The following is a 17,367-nucleotide window of genomic DNA, read 5'->3' on the forward strand; positions in this document are numbered from 1 at the left end:
ATTAGAAAGTAGCATTGATCAATGCCATTAGCCACATGTGTTACTTAAATTTATATTCAAATTACTTCATGTTAAATAGCATAAAAAATTTAATCCCTTAGTCACATTTCAAGTCCTTAGTAGCCATTTGTGCCTAGTGGTTAATGTATGGGAAGGTACAGAGACAGAAAATTTCCATGATTGAAAACATTCTACAGGACAGTGCTGATTTAGAGAAAATTAATTGGCATCATCCCCACTATCACAAATTTTGAAATGTTCATCTTGTCCTTCAGATGATAAAAAATGAAGCAAGCATTGCTTCTATTTTTAGAAGCAAAGAAACCATCTACAAATTCTATTACTATACGGCTCCGTATAAAGGATTCCTGTAACATATAACATATAATTTAAAGAAATAGAATTTCAGAAATGGGAACCAGTGTCAGGAAACCACTCAATTCACAGGCCACATGCACATTGAAAGTAGTTGATTCAAGATCCAAAGGTTCAGTAATCTCAGGAACTCCATCACAGAACATAACACACAATAGTGAAGTTCATCAGGTTATTAACAAATTAGTTTCCTAGTGTTACAACTTTACTCTGCTTAGATGTGTTTGAAACATTGCTAATATTTCCACAGATGGATATACAGCACCATGCAAATAAATGATAAAATTCAGACAGATTCAGAGTTCCTTCCTCATAAATACCCTACCACAGATAAATCCAAACAGAATATGCATGACAATGTGTTTATAATGCTTTTGATTTTTCCTCTTTAAATTTTGTTACAATTTGATTACATTTTCCACTCACATTAACTATGTTATCATAGGCCTGGATGTACATTTTATTCAAATCAATTCTGATTTTCTAAGGCTCAGTTTTTATAACCTTGGATAAATATGTCCCAGTTGTCTCTTCAACACTGATGAAACTCAAGACACGCTCTTCAATTAAGACAGCCCTTGACATTATTTGTACAAATTGACAGCTATTTTTCCACCTTAATATCACTTTTCTTACCATGCATTATTGAATAAGGCAAGAAAATGTTGACTTCACTCCAAATGCCCTACAAAATTTCAGTTTTTATTATTCCAATGATTGAATTTTGTTTTGTACACATCTCCAGGACTCAACTTCTGAGCCCCTAAGGGGATTTTTTTACTCATTATATCTTACATGTAGATTTCTAAAAATGCCAAATGCTTCCTTTATACACAAATAAAATGATCATTCTTAAAAATAAGCACTAATCCCAACAAATGAACACAATAAATCTGAATATGAAGAAAAAACATTCAAAGCATCATACATATCAAGACATTGATACTATTTTGCTGTTGAGATATTCAGTGGCTGCTCTCTGGAGTAAGATTACCTAGGTTCAAATATAGGGCCAGACACATAATTATTTAGGGCATATTTAGGGCAACGACTTAACCTCTCTAAGCCTCAGTTTCTTCATCTGAAAATGGAAATAACCATAGTATCTTTCTATTATGGTTGAAGTGATTATCAAAAGACCTAAGGCATGAATTGATGTTGGTCTTTGTTTTATTTAGGTTTCCCATCATTTGAAACTTCCCTCTGAGGTAGAAAATCAATCACTGTGAGAAGTGAAGGTCAGATACTGTCTCTTATCCCTGGTACAGCACATGATCCAAGCTTAGCCAAGAGAATGCTGAAATCTGGAACTTTGAATCTTAAGTGAATGACACAAGAAGCAAAAATAACATAGAATTCACTGCAGTAGTAGTTGTGATTCTGGTAATGACATTTGGTATATATTTTCCTATTATAGCAATGAAAGTTATAAAGCCAATTCTTTTTCATTGATGCACATTGCATTTTAAGTGTGTGCTAAAGGAAAAAAAAATCTACAATTTTTCCAAGTGTAGAAGAAAGTGTTAACAAGTTGGCTGATCCTTAGATATTTAGTACCTTATAGTACTATATTTAAGTGTCTTTAATAAGCATTTTTCAGAATTTAGGGAAGTTTTGGTATATGGTAAATCCTGCAGTCACCATTACACATCAACTGCTACATTTATCTGCTGAACAAATGACATTTCTCCAATGCAGATTGCCATTTGTTATCAGTGAAATGGACACAATTATAAAGGATAAGGAGATTGGTCTTTATCATGTAGAAAAATGGACATATTTGAAAGGTTTTAAACAGGGAAATAACATGGTCAGATCTGTACTTTAGAAAGATCACACTGGAATAAATGGAGCAAGAGTGAAGAAAGAGTTAGGTTAGAAATTTACTACAATAATGCAGGTAAGAAAAGATAAAGTCTTGGCCTAGGTTAGTAATAATTGGAAAAGAAGGGAGAGGATCAACTTGAGAAGTAGTAAGGAAATGTAATTGACAAAACTTGTTGGTCAGTTGGATGTTGGAAAATGAGATATAGAGAACAGAATAACTTTCAGGGTTTTGATATAAGTTGTTCATTTGTAATTGCTCTGTAGTTTCAGGTTTGATATCTTCTTTAAAACAAACATTATTAAGAAAAATACTTTTGGGATTTCCCTGGTGGTGCAGTGGTTAAGAATCTGCCTTCCAGTGCAAGGGACATGGGTTCGAACCCTGGTCCAGGAGGATCCCACATGTCGTGGAGCAACTAAGCCCGTGTTCCACAACTGCCGAGCCTGTGCTCTAGAGCCTGCGAGCCACAACTACTGAGCCCACGTGCCATAACTACTGAAGCCCGCATGCCTAGTGCCCGTGCTTCTCAACGAGGAGTAGCCCCTGCTCACCGCAACTAGAGGAAGCCCACGTGCAGCAACGAAGACCCAATGCAGCCAAAAATAAATAAATAAATATTTTTTTAAAAAAGAAAAGTAGTTTTTAGGTTTTTACTGAAAATTTCAAACATAACCAAAGTAAAACAAACAGTATAATATAAACTTCCATTTTCTGTTTATTCCCCAATCAATAATACAATTATTTTAGAAGTTCTTATTTGGTGATACTTACAAACATAAAAATGCACAAATCTTAGCTGCACAATTTGAAAAATATATACACCAAAAAAACCTATATCCCTATCATGATACATAAACTCTCTCTAGAATGCTCCTGCATATACCTTCCCAGTCAATCCCCACCCCGACTAGAGGCCACCACAGGTCTAATTTTTTTAATGTTAGATCAATTTTGCCTGTTTTAGGACTTCTTATAAATAGAACCACACTTTATGAGATTCATACATGGTGTTTCATGTATCAATTTTTTTCCTTTTTATTGCTTCGTAGAGTATGTAGAATATGCATTGTATGAATATACTACAGTTTAGTCATTATTCTGTCGATGGACACCTGGGCTCTTTACAATAGGGTTTTTTTGTTTTTTTAAATTTTATTTATTTATATTTATTTTTGGCTGCATTGGGTCTTTGTTGCTGCACGCAGGCTTTTCTCTACTTGCGGCGAGCGGGGGTTACTCTTCCTTGCGGTGTGCAGGCTTCTCATTGGGTGGCTTCTCTTGTTGCAGAGCACGGGCTCTAGGCACGTGGGCTTCAGTAGTTGTGGCACTTGGGCTCAGTAGTTGTGGTTCGTGGGCTCTAGAGCGCAGGCTCAGTAGTTGTGGCACATGGGCTTAGTTGCTCTGCGGCATGTGGGATCTTCCCGGGCCAGGGCTAGAACCCGTGTCCCCTGCATTGGCAGGCGGATTTTTAACCACTGTGCCACCAGTGAAGCCCTACAATAGGTTTTTGACTGTTGTAAACAAATTTGTTATAAACATTTTTATAAATGTCCTTCTGTGGACAGATGTTTTTATATACCTTCAATAAATACTAAGATTGCAATTACTCAGTCAAGGGTAGAGGTATGTTTAATTTTCTAAGAAATTACTGAAACATTTCTTAGTGTGGTTGTACCATTTTACATTCTTTCCAGAAATGAGTAAGAGTTTCAGTTACTCCACATCCTTGTGAGCATGCTGTGTTGTCAATCTTTTAAAATTTCTTTGGTCTAGTGAATGTTTAGCAGTATCAGAAAAATATTTTTTAATTTAAAACAATGTATAATTTTGTGGAATGCCCTTTGATTATTAACTTCTATTTTTTTTGCATTGTAGCAACAGATTGTGACACATATGATGTAAAATTTTAGAATAATTGAGATTTTTCTGACTTACATTATATTTTTAGGTGTGTGAATATTTCATTGGTTTCTGAAAATAGTATTGTTCTATTATTTGGTACAAATTTCCACATGCATATATATAGTCGATTCTCATTATTCACAGTAATTATGTTCTATTAAAGTCACCTTGAACACTGCATTAGCAAATACTGAGTCATTGCTCCTAGGAGAATTACCGGATTGGGTTCTTACAAGCCTCTGGTCACAGTGTTTTCATTAAGTATTCAAAACATAACCTTCTTTAATGTGTTTCTGTTTAAAGACACCTTACTTAAAATATAGTGTTGATTTATTAACACTGGCCTCACAACCAACAGCTCTAAAATGCATGCCTGGATAAAGCTTATCTAACACAGGCGTATTCTCCATAAGACGCATCACAGCCTTTTTAGCTTCAGCAGTATGCTTGTGGTGCATTTTAAACAGTGAAACCACCAAAAAAAAAAGACCAAAAATGCAAAAAATGTGGCATTAATTATACTACAAAAAGGACATTTGTTTATAGTTTGAGAATTAAAACAAGAAAAACTTGTTTGACCTCAGCTGGAAAAGTGCATATCAGACAACTCAAATTTTCTGCCAGTCTATTCATGTCTGTGAATAACTGTAAAGGTACTACAAGTATCAATCTTGGGGTTACCAATAAATTTAAGTAAGTGAATTTGCAAATACGGAATCTGTGAATAATGAGGATGAACGGTATTCTTTGGAGAAAGTTTTATAAACTTTACTTACTTTTTGCCCACACAATTAATTGATTTCTAGTGTGGCATGTGATTACATACCCTTGTATTTGTAATGGACTTTAATCCAATCATATTTGTTTTGATTTGTTATGTTGAAACTATTTTTCATTTGAAGTCCAATGCTCTTTCTTTTTTTTTATTGTGGTAAAAGACACATTACATGAGATCTACCTTACAAATTTTTATCTGTTCAGTACAGTATTGTCAACTATAAGCACAATGTTGTCAACAGATTTCTAGAACGTTTCATCTTACATAATTGAACTTTCATACAGCGTGAACAACAACTCCCCATTTTCCCCTCCCCCCCAGCATCTGGCATTCTACTTTCTTGGTTTTTTTTTTTATCTCTTCTTTTCTATTTTTTGTTAAATTTATTTTGTTTTTTATTCTATTACTACTATCTTCCTGACTTGTTTTTTAAACTATATATCTAATTTCTAATATTATATTAGTGGCTTTTTTTACCCTCATAATTAAACATATTGTTCTATCAACACCTAAGTGAATCTCCACCTAAAACTCCCATTCAAAAATTTTAAGAATTTTTCTCATCTCTCCTCCAACTCCCACAACCTCCCATATTGAAATAATCTAGAATATTAGTGTCAAATAAGGTTAGCTGTTGGCGTGATGGAAGATTCAGGTCTGAATCATCATAGTATGCCTCTGATAACTGTGGGAGAAGTTCAGGACTAATGGCAGGTCATGGGTGTTCAGGTATCTTTTCCTATCAGACATGGGGGACTACCATCTTATGCATCTCTGCAGTCATACAGGTACAAATACACACACATGGACACAAACACACAGAAAACACCAACATATTAACATAACTGGGATTATATACATGCTGTTTGCCATGAACACCTTTTTATTTTTTTTCCTTAGTCTTCCTTTGCCCTTCACTCCTCACCCAGTAGCCCCCCCAGCACACACAGAAGTAAACAATAATCATTAATTGATGTATTCCCTTCAGCATTTTCCCCCTACTTATATAGGCACCTTGATTTCAATTAAAATGGCTTTATTCTAACACCATTTAGAGCCATTTGCTTCTGTCTTCCAAGATATAAGGACCCTTTCTCATTTACACGTCTGGGGTAGTCATGCCATTATGAATGTATGGATACTTTCAATAATTTCTATGGAGCATTGAGTTTGGAGGTATGTGTCCCCAGTTCTTCACATTTAGACTTCCAGTAAAAGTACTCCCTTTATAATTGGTTTTGTCATAGTCATATTCCAAATTATTTAAAAGAATATGAACATAAACTTTTGTCTCTGGATATAAAACAAATTTTAACAGTAATTATCAGATATTTAAGATATAAGAAGTAATACATACATGAAAGTGAAAAGTAGGCCTGTGTAAACAAAAATCAATTCAAAAGAACTGGGCAATGTAAAGTACCATTTAATGGATGTTTTCTATTTTCAAAACACTATATTATCAATGTTAATGTAAAGTTTTCCATTGCACTGTTACTCCAACTGGATTTTTCATACTTTAAGGGAGAAACTGTAAAGCCTTGGATTTGAAACGAAATCAGTCTCTCTGTGTCTGTCTTTCTCTGTCTTTGACTCTGGGTCTCTCCACACACACACAACACAAACAACTGCAAAGTGATAAATTCTCCCCTTACTTGTCTAACACATGGTTTCCCTTCTCCTAATTTATTTGGTATATCCGTTGAAAAGAAAACTCTATACATTTTCCCTGAAGACAAAACAGTCTTTTACCATTCATATGGTTAATTTTTCACTACTTGTATTTTGGTGTACATCAAAAAAGGGAGAATAATACAAACATAAAAAAGTAAATATAAATAAAGGCATGAAATATAAAATAAGAAAGAGGCCCAAAATGGAAAATACATAATTGCTCATGAATAAATAAATAGCCCTAAAGATTGGTTGGCTTCGGACAGGTTCAATTTATCAAAACATACCAATGTTCACATTAAGTAATGGTACATGCCTCAAATATATTAAAATAAATATCTGTTAAAAACTGTACATTGATATTTTTAAAGAACCTTGACTTTTATATGCATATTTGCAACATTATATCAATTCTCAAGTTCTATGAATAAATTTTTAAATTGTTCAAAATCCTAGAAACCACTGTCAGCCTCGTCTTCCCAAATTACTGGTTTCATCAAGGCATTACCTTATTCAATAACTTACAGTGCTCACGAACTAAGGTCAAATTCTTCGGCTTAACTTTAAAGGCCATCAATCTTAGTACCTTGCTGAATCTTTGTTGCCTCATTTGTTTTCTAAATTTGAGTCAAAATGTAGCATCTTATTTTGGCAATCCATTTTCTTTCTTATCTCCCTGACATAGAAGACTGTCTCCTTTCTTGTGTCCGGACACACACACTATAGTATTAACAACTACTTTCTTAGGTTTTGCCTATGCAATCATTTCCCCCCAATTTGAATAATGACAGCAGCTATACCAGCAAACACGCCATGAACTTGGAGACATCTCTCACCCTTCAATTATTTCTTTGCGAAATAGGGTTAATTATATCTATGCATCAGAGTGGTGTAAGGATTAATTGAAGTAATATTTATAAAATACTTAGCAAAATATCTTATAAGTATTAATTGCTCGATAAATGCCCATTTAAATACAAACTCCAAAGATAACTACTTTGAAGGGGTAACTTACATTTAGATGCTGAAGTTCCAGTGTATTTGTAACAATACTATAGTTATAATTTGAATATGGATAAAACTGATGGTAAAGTAATGGTTATTTCATTTTTGTTTTTAACCATAGGGGTTTTTTTAGAATTAATTGATGGAATTGTAATGAATACATTAATTACTGTATGTAATAATAATCTGTACAGCACCTTATCACTTACAATTATCTTTCCCATACATTCTCTTATTTGAATCCAGACAGAAAATAATGATGTATTATTACTACCATTTTATAGACATGAATACTGAGGCTTAAAGGTACTAAGTGACTAACCTAGATAAGGAAGCTATGGTTCAAACCAGTCCACCTCACAACAAATCAATTGCCTTAAGAATCCTGTGCGAGAATTATATTTAAAGGATATATCACAGAGGTTTTGCGTTTAGGGTGTGTGTGTATGTGTGTGTGTTTAGAGCATGATATGATCTTTGTTGCAAATACTGCACAGTGGTTATGTAATGAGTATATAGGCAGCTTAATTGGAGTTCAATTATTAGAGCGATGATTATGTCATTTTGTGCAATGTCTAACATCTGATGGTTTTATTTGTCCTGAAAGATAGTTTGGAGATTTGACATCTCATCACCTGTTACCTTGGGATGATGTGTTGTGAATAGTAATGGAAAAAATACCTCTAAGTTAACCTGTGCTTTTCTCTGGTCTATTATTTCATGAAATCTTGGTCCAGAGTTTGATTATTATTCATCCTGCTTTGCTGGTCACTGAAAGTGGATTAAGTCACAGTATGTCATCCTTGTCAGAAAGGATCCAAGTTGTCAATAAGGAATAATGGTACCTGGATTATTGTGTGTTACCTCTTTGCCCACTTGTCTCTACTCTACATAACTGCCTTTTACATTTACATCTATCAAGCTTTGCTTCTCAAGAGGATTATCTGGGAAAATTCCATAACAAAAGGAAAGGAGTGAAAAATACTATTGCAAACAAAAATTGAGAGAAAAAATAATGGAATAAAATCTGAAAGGATTTGTGTAAATGTTGAGATGGCAACACTTTACTCATCACACGATAAATGAGCAATATAAAATGTAGATATTATGAAAATCTTGAAAATGTGTCATTTTAATTTTCATCAATGTGTGTAAACTCAAGCAGAAGCTCATTTTATGTCTTTCCTAATTAATGCTTATTAAAGCATATGAAAGCATATGAACATTCTTCCTACCCTGGAAATTTGCAACTTTTTATTAAATAAGAAAATAAAACTCTTGGTTCACGTTCAGAGCTAAGATATTTATGAAGACCCATGAGGCAGAAGGTAAACTGGGAATGCATGAGGTTAAACTGTGGCCCAGCACTGGGGCAAGGAGGAGGCAGGTATCACTGTCGGTGCTGTGCTCCTCACCCTGGATTTTTTTTACTGTTCTAAAATTGGCAACTTGATCCATCATTTTTAAAATGTTTTTCATCTTGCTCTTGTAGCTAGATCCCAATCCCTTGGAATGTAATTGATCTTATCTATCAATTGAATCTAACCTCCAATGTTTCTAACCCTGCTTCCTGTTGCCAGTGACTGGTCCTTCACTGCCAAGTTGATCTTGATTATTTATTGCTCCTTTGTCTTGATAGTGTTCATTCAATGTTCTATACCCTGGTCTCTACCCAAGTCTGCTTAACCTTATCACACTGGCTCTGCTGAAAAAGTACCCAAATACCTTCACCTGACAAAAATGAATTATCAGGAAAATGTTATTATGTGTAAGAGAGACCTATGCTCCAAATGGAATTTGAAAATTCTAGTGTGAATGCCAATGAAAAATTGAAGGTTTTCTAGCATGGAAAATGCTGTGTTTAGTTTGTTGCAGAGCTAACTCACTCTTCAGTCTTTTAGATATTCATATTATCTAGGTGAAGTTCTGATTTACTATCCACGTTGTGTTTAGATTCTGATTCAATCAACATTTATCAAGCATTGTCAGTGAGCTAGGCATTGTTTGAGATAGTTTTTCATGTGTTATCTGTTTTTAAAAGCCCATAAATGTGCAGGATGGACAAGGCTACTTTTAAAATATAATGGCTAGGGAAATGGGCATTCAGAGGTTAGTTAAGATGTTCAAGGTCACATAGTATGTAACAGAACCACTATGAAAGCTCTCTTTTCCAGATCCCAAGGCCAATGCTATTTCTACTTTACCACAACAGTCTATATACATATGCAGTGAGAAGTAAGTAACAATAAAATGTGTACTTTCTGCATATGTAATTGTCCTTATTTTTAATTGACAAAGTTATGAGGTTAGCCACATTTAGCCTCAAAAACCTGAGAGGATTTCTTCTTTTAACAGTAATATATTGCTACAGCCTACAGGAAAGTAAAAACAAAAATAGCATAATGGAAATATAATGATATATTAGAATTTAGGTGCCAGGTTGGAAATAATGAGAATTGTTATCTCTACAAGGGAAGTACAGAGCTCTCTTTCAAGCACAATATATCTACCTGAAAATCACTCTGAAGTGACACTTTTATCCTAAGTCAGCTTAGCTTTAGAGCCATAAGAAAATATAGTTGAGTTATGCCAGAATCAAATGAATTTAGAGAAGTTACTGGGATTAAAAAAAAAAAAAAACAGGTCCAAGATAAATAAATAAGTCCTCACTCCATACATTTGCTTTTGTTCATATTGAAGTAACATTTGAGATTCTACTATATGCTAGACATTGTACTAGATACCTAAAATGGGTGCTTACATCTATTTTTCATGACTTTGAAAGATAGCTATTTCCACCACCACAACCACCATCATCATCATCCCTGTGATTGTTAGTTTTATGCGTCAATTTAACAAGGTTATAGTACCCAGTTATTCAAACACTAATCTGGATGTTCCTAGGAAAGTATTTTTAGTTGTTGTTATCATGTATGATCATTTGACTTTAAGTGAAGGAGATTACTTCGATAATGTGGGTAGGCCTCATTCAATCAGTTGAAACATCTTAAGAGCAAAAACAGGTCTCCCTGGAGAAGAAGAAATTTTGCCTCAAGATTGCAGCCCAAGAGTTTCCAGACTGATGACCTGCTCTATGGATTTCACAACAGTCTCCACAATTGTATACACCAATTCCTCAAAATAAATCTCTTAGGATGTGTGTGTGTGTGGTGTGTGTGTGTGTGTCTTACTGTTTTTGTTTCTCTGGAGTACTCTAACACAACCTCCATCCTAAAAGTGAGAAAACAGCTTGAGATGTTAGGTGATGTGCCCAAGACTGCGTGGCACATTAATGTGAAGGGCCAGAAAGGAACCCACATCTTCTTACTCTTAAGTTCTGTCCTCTTTTTGCATATCTTTCTTAATTTTGTCCTTTATTTCTCTTTCTACTTTCTCTAGCTTTAAATCTTCTTGGTAGCTCTAAAACCGTCCTCACACACGTTTATACATGTGAGGTCTAATGAGGGAAGTTGAAGGTCTCATTTACCTAAGCACAGAGCCTGATTTGGGACACATGGTATGCATCCAAGCAAATGACTCCCAGATCCAGTTTGCTTACAGGGAAGCCCTTGGCTAAAGAGGAACCCAGTGAGTGGCTTCAGACAGTCCAATAGATAACAGAGCAAATGGCAGGATTTCCAAAGTACTTACCAATGTTTATTAACATTTGTGATAGATATTGTGCTAAGAGCTAACAAGAGCAGAATTTAGAAAGAGAGTATGATTAGCCTGCTGCCTTCTGGAAGCAAATTAACTCCATCTTTCAGGGGTGACTTTAAAGACAGAAGACAGGGAATTAGATCATACTTCTGTCCTTGCTAGCTGAGTTTCATTACAGAAATCACTCCATCTCAGTTTCCTTAATTTATTCATCTGTGATTTGGGGGTTATCACAGTACCTACCTCATGAGACTGTTGTAAAGATAAAATAGATATAAAAGTTTCTGTTGGCTAAAGCATTATACAAACTAGAATCATAATTATCAATAGTTAAGCATCTCTCCCCTACTGCTGTGTTCGCAGCACTGGTCTATAAGTTGTGGGTAATGCAAAGAAGGCACGGTATTCATCCCCTGCCTCTGGAAAGCATTCCCGTTTTATGAATGAGGGATTCGTGCATGAAACACTGAGACTATAAGCCAGATGTATATTTGTGTCTATGAATTGTTTCCTTCCAAACATTCACAACATGTAAGATGGCATCTTATTTGAAACATAACCATGAAAGTGGTGTGGCAGCTGAATATACAAAGAGCGCATGACATTTCGGCCGTTTGCTCCTACTGGGACCTGATTAGGTCCTATGCCAATGTAATGATAGGCCCTACCCTGTCACTGAACACTGTGCTGCGTTGCACAGTCCCATATTGTATTCTTCCCCCAGCCCATCATTTTACAAGCGTATAGAGATGTGAATATGATTTATTATATTTTACATACAAAACACCACATATTGTATTATTACAATGTATCACACACTGTGCTAGTCATTTCCAAATATATTCTCTAATTTTATCCTTAGACTAGTGTTAAAAGTTGTAACATAGAGAAGATGATAATTCACATTTTACAGATAAGTTATCTACAGAGGGTACAGAAAACTGAACAGCCTTGTTCAATTGTGTTGAATCCCAGATTTGAATTCACATCTCTCTGATTCTAAAACTTGTGCTCTTTCCACTATGTGGATTATGGGAATGTTGCTGTGGTAGCTTAGACCCAAACTTCCACAGAGAAAAGCGTTCTTAGAGAATATCTAATTAAAGCATTCTTAGAGAATATCTAATAGCTTTCATTTTGTAGATGAGCAAACTGAAGTCTCAAAATGAAAATGATTTTCTCTAGGTCACGTGAAAAGTAAGTAACAGCTCCATACTAGAACAATACAGTGTAGAATTAGAATATATACTTAATCAACGCTTTGACAATTACTGGTGCTCATTAGAATTTGATGATGTGATGAGTAACTGCTAAAAGTAGCAGTCTGGCAATAAGAGCTATAGAAGTAGCTCTGGAGCTGGATCCTAAGATGGGTGAACTCAGACCAGCAGAGCAGTGTTTAAGCAAAATGCAATACAGTTAGTGCTAGAGAAAATGAATTTTGAGTCTCTAAGCCACAGTGACTAGTTTTCAATTCCAGTTTCACTATTTCATTCACTTATTTATTCACCCATCCATTCATTCAAGAACTATGGAATGCCAAGTATGCATCAGGAAATAGTCTAGACACTCCAGAAATACTAGTGAATAAAACATATAAAAATCCCTGCCTGTGTGGAGCTTCAATTCCACTGGAAAAGACAGGTGAATAAACAATAAACACAGCACATAAGTAAATCATACAGCTCTCTAGAAGATAATAAATGCTATGCAGAAAAACATAGAGCAGATTAAGCATGATCACGAGTATAAGGAATAAAGTATAATTTTACACAGGATGATCAGGTAGGCTTCATGGAAAAGTTGACATTTGAACAAAAACTTGAAAGCAGTAAGGGAGTAACCTAAGCATATACTAGCAGGAGGTACATTTCAGACAAAGCAAATACCAACTGGAAAGGCTATGAAATTAGACAATGGTTGGCATATTTGAGAAACAGTGAGAAGAACAATCTTCCCGGAGCAAAGTGGAGGAAGGGGAGAGTATAAGGTGATGAGCTCAAAGAAGTGATGGGGTGCAGATGGAAGATAATTGTAGGGCATTGCAAGGGTATTGGATTTCACTCTGAAAAAAATGGCAAGTCATTGGAGGATTTTGAACAAAGGAATGGTAGGAATTGCCTTACATTTTAACAAAATCACTCTGGTTGTTCTGTTGGGTAAACTAAAGGGGGATACAGGGTGGAAACAAGGATTATCAGTTAGGAGACTACAGCAGTCATCCGAGAAAACACAGTGGTGGTTTGGACCAGAGAGGTAGCTATGGAAGTGACAATAAGTGGTATAATTCTAGATAAATTTTGAAGATAGAACTAAAAAGATTTTTCCAACAGATTAAATATAGGACATATGAGAAGAGGGATAAATGATGAACTTTGAGGATTCAGGTCCAAGCAAATAGAATGAAGTTGTCATTAATTAAATTGGGGAAGGCTGTGGGTGGAGCAGGTTTTGAAAAGAAAACCAAGAACTCTATTTTGAAAGATCATGTCTGAGATACTTATTGGTCATCCAAGTGGAGATATAAGCAGGCAGCTGGATATACTTACATGGAGTTGAATGGAAAGGTATGGCCTGAAGATATACATTTGGGAATCAGGGATTTATGATGGTATTTAAAACTGTGTAATTGTATGAGATTATCGAAGGAGTGAGCGCTGATGAGAAGGGGGTCTAAGAACTGGGTCCTGGGGTATTCCACCATTAAAAGCTTAGGTGATGAACAGGAATCTGGTAAAGGAGACTAAGATGCATGGGTGGTCAAGTAGGAGTAAAACCAGGAGATTGTGATGTTCTGGAAGTTGAGTGAAAAAAGTATTTCCACGAGTATGTAGTGGTAAACTGTGTCAGATGCCAATGTTGTTAGATAAGGACTGAGAATGGACCATTGGATTTAGCAATGCAGAGCTCATTGGTGACCTTGACAATAACAATGTCAGTGAAGTTGTGGGTTTTACCTAACTACTTTGGAGTTAGGAGTGAATGAGGACAAAAGAATTTGAGGCAGTCAGTGATTAGTGACAGCTCTTCTGAAGAAGTTTTGCTCTAAACAGTATCAGGGAACTGAGGCACTAGCTAAATGAAAAAGAAGTTTTCAAAAGTTTTTGTTTATTTGTTTGACTGCTTTGAGAATGAGAGAAATGATAGTATGTTTTCTGCAGTTGAGAGTGACCCAGTAGAGAGGGGAAATATAATATAGGAAAGGGGTGAGAATTGTTGAAGTTGGTATACTTGCGGAGGTGATGGGGATGGGATCTCTCTAAAGTGGAGAGGCTGACCTCAGGAGCACAGTCAGTTATCCATAGAAATGATATGTAATGGGTACATAGTAACAGGATGGGAATGAGTAGATGTGGAGGAGGAAATATGCACTTGCAGTTTGAACTTGAGTCATGTAACTTCTCTGCGGTGTTTAATTTTATGTGTCAAACTGGCTGGGCTAAGGGATGCCCAGATAGCTGGTAAAACACACTCTCTGTGTCTGTGAGAGTGTTTCCTGAAGCGATTAGCATTTGAATAAGCAGACTGGATAAAGAAGATCCCCTCATCCATGTGGGTGGGCATCATCCATTGAAGGCCTGAATAGAGCAAAAAGCTGGAGGAAGGAAGAATTCACTCTCTTTGCTTGAGTTGACACAGCCAGGTTCTCCTGCCCTCAGACATCAGTGCTTCTGGTTCTCAGGCTTTTGACTCAGATCTGGACTTAGATCATCAGTCCTCTGATGCTCAGGCTTTCAGACCCAGACTGAATTAGACCACCAGCTTTTCTGATCCTCCAGCTTGCAGACAGCAGATTGTGGGATGGGACTTCTCAGCCTCCATGACTGCATAAGCCAATTCCTATAAGAAATCTCTCTCTCTCTCTCTCTCTCTCTCTCTCTCTCTCTCTCTCCCCCCCTTCCTCTCTATTCTATTTCTCTAAAGATCACTAATATGCTCTCTAAATCAAATTTTCTTCCTCTGTAAAATGAAAGCAATTGTGGTATGTGCCTATTAAAATTTGTGTTATGACTATATAAATAGACTACTGCATGTAAAATACTTAGTATGCTGCCTGGTACATAGAAAGCACTCCCTAAATGTTAATTATTAATTCTTAATAGCACAATTTCTGGAATCAGATAGCCTTGGATCAAATACCATTGGGTGTATTACTTGACTTCTCTTGGCCTTATTTTATTCATCTATAAAATAGAAATAATAACAATTCTCACTTAATGGGGATAATGAGATAACACATACACAGAGCATAGCACAGTACCTGTGTCAGCATTACTGAAAATCTCCCTCTGTGATTAAAACAATGAAATGCATGCCCTAGCAATGATGGTCTAGAAAGAGGAAAGGAAAAACATGGAGTAGGAAGCACAAAACTTGACTCCTTCTAATTGACTCCCTAAGCTTGGGCAAATCAATTAACTTTTGCAAGAGGAGGACAATATCATTCATATTGCTTGCTCTTTATTATAATTTTTAGAATCCCTCTGGATAATATAGTGAAACACAGGACCTAACCAAATGCTGTGTAACAATATGAATATTATCTGAATAATAACAATGTCTATGAGTGGACAGGGCCAAAGTTAAAACTCGTGTACAATATCCCAGGATAATGAAATATATAAACATAATCAGTTTGTGAAAGGAGGATGGGGAAAGGGACTACTTAAGAAATTCTGCCTGAGGGAGGAACTCTATTGCGCAGTCTCTCCCACACAAAAAAGCATGAAGTATCAATGCTGACAATTCAGTTAGATATAGGCATTCAGTTGGGTAGCTATTCTGTGCCAGGTCCCATTTTAGGCTCTAGCATACAGACTACCAGGTAAAAGAGATTGAAAAAAATCAAACTGTGAACAAAGAAAGGGGATGGATAACACAAGCAGCGACCTCAAGTAGATTCCTTTTTTTCTACAGTTCTCTTTCTGGGAACAATGCTGTTTCTTGAGTGAATTCTTTTGAACCCAGCATTTGAGCTCCTTTTGGGCAAAGAGTGTTACGTTTTATTCTTTGTCTCTCTAGTCCCTGGCACAGAGTGGATTCCCAGGGTCTACTTTAAGAAAGGAGGAAGGGAGGGAAGGAAGCAGGGACAAGGGAGGGAAGGTTGACTGCAGATAAAAGGTGTGGGACTGTTCAGAGATAAATCAAAGAGTCTGCATATTTTATGCAGTCTTCTCAGCAAGAAGCCCCAAATGGGCTATTTTCAGAACTGCTTTGTGAATCTTGGGCTGCATTTTTGCTAAATGGCTTAGTTTAGCTGAACAACTGTGGCTCCTGTACATATGCAAATAGGAACAAATATGAACAGGAACTTTATATTGTAATAACAATTCAAAGTGACACACCAGCATCTGGATGGAAATTTCTCCAGCTGCACAGCTCACTCTTTATTGTAAGCAAAATAATCATTTCAGCCACAGAATGGGGCCTGAGAAGTCGGTAGAGACTATTTGCTGGAATACCATAAAATCAGCAGATGACCATCCCTCAGTCTATGAGCAGACAAGAGGAAATTCTCATGTGGACGTGTACTAGTGGAAAAGGCATGCGTCTGACATCAAACAGCCCTGGTATTGAGGCCTGGTTTTACCACTTACTATCTGGGTCACCTTGTGTAAATTATATAATCTTTTTGAGTCCCAGATTCCTCATCTGCAAGCTGATAAGAATAATGACAATGATGACAAAGGATTGTTGAGTATTGAATACGATAGGGCATGGAGTGGATTAGCAACAGGCCCAGTCCAAATGCAGCCAGGGCACTGTAAGTGGCATCTGCTATTCCTAGCAGGCTTAAAAAAAAGATATTGAAACAGATTGGACTACAAGTTGTATGAAGGGAAAGCTGTGTTTGGCTCACTACCATACCACAACACAGCACAGGAAATTGACAAATACAAGTTGAATGTCTGAGATTGTTAAAAATTGCTGTCTTAACTCCATGCCCCCATGTTTTCAATAACTATTTCCAATATAACACATAATTTAATTCTCTTTGAAAGATAACATTGTACAGTGACTTAGGTCCCAGGCTTCAGAGTTGGACTGCCAGTGTCTGAACTAGTAGAGAATTTTATCTCGGCTCTGGCATTTACTAGCTGAGTGACCTTGGGTAATGTACTTAATCTCTCTATCTGTCAGTCTC

Source organism: Delphinus delphis, chromosome X, assembly GCF_949987515.2.
Source record: "Delphinus delphis chromosome X, mDelDel1.2, whole genome shotgun sequence".
NCBI classification, from domain to species: domain Eukaryota; kingdom Metazoa; phylum Chordata; class Mammalia; order Artiodactyla; family Delphinidae; genus Delphinus; species Delphinus delphis.